Below are 404 nucleotides of genomic sequence, written 5' to 3' on the forward strand. Positions count from 1 at the left end.
AGGAACCCACAGGGACCCATAGTGACCCATATATCAGTCAGGTGTGCCAGCAGTGCACCCACAGGGACCCACAGTAACCCAGGGACCCACAGCCACCCACAGCGACCCACAGCGACCCATAGTGACCAATAGAAAGCCACAGGGACCCACACTGACTCACAGTGACCCACAGCAATCCATAGGGACCCACAGTGACCCACAGCAGACAACCCATACTGACCCACACATACACATATGTAGTGACCCACAGCACCAGGACCCACAGTGACCCACAACAACCCAGGGACCCACAGCACCAGGACCCACAGTGACCCACAGCCACCCATACTGACCCATATATACATATGTAGTGACCCACAGCACCAGGACACACAGTGACCCACAGCGACCCAGGGGACCCACAG

This window comes from Lagopus leucura, unplaced genomic scaffold (assembly GCF_019238085.1).
Source record: "Lagopus leucura isolate 7727_CA_CO unplaced genomic scaffold, USGS_WTPT01 34428-0_obj-0_obj, whole genome shotgun sequence".
NCBI classification, from domain to species: Eukaryota; Metazoa; Chordata; class Aves; order Galliformes; family Phasianidae; genus Lagopus; species Lagopus leucura.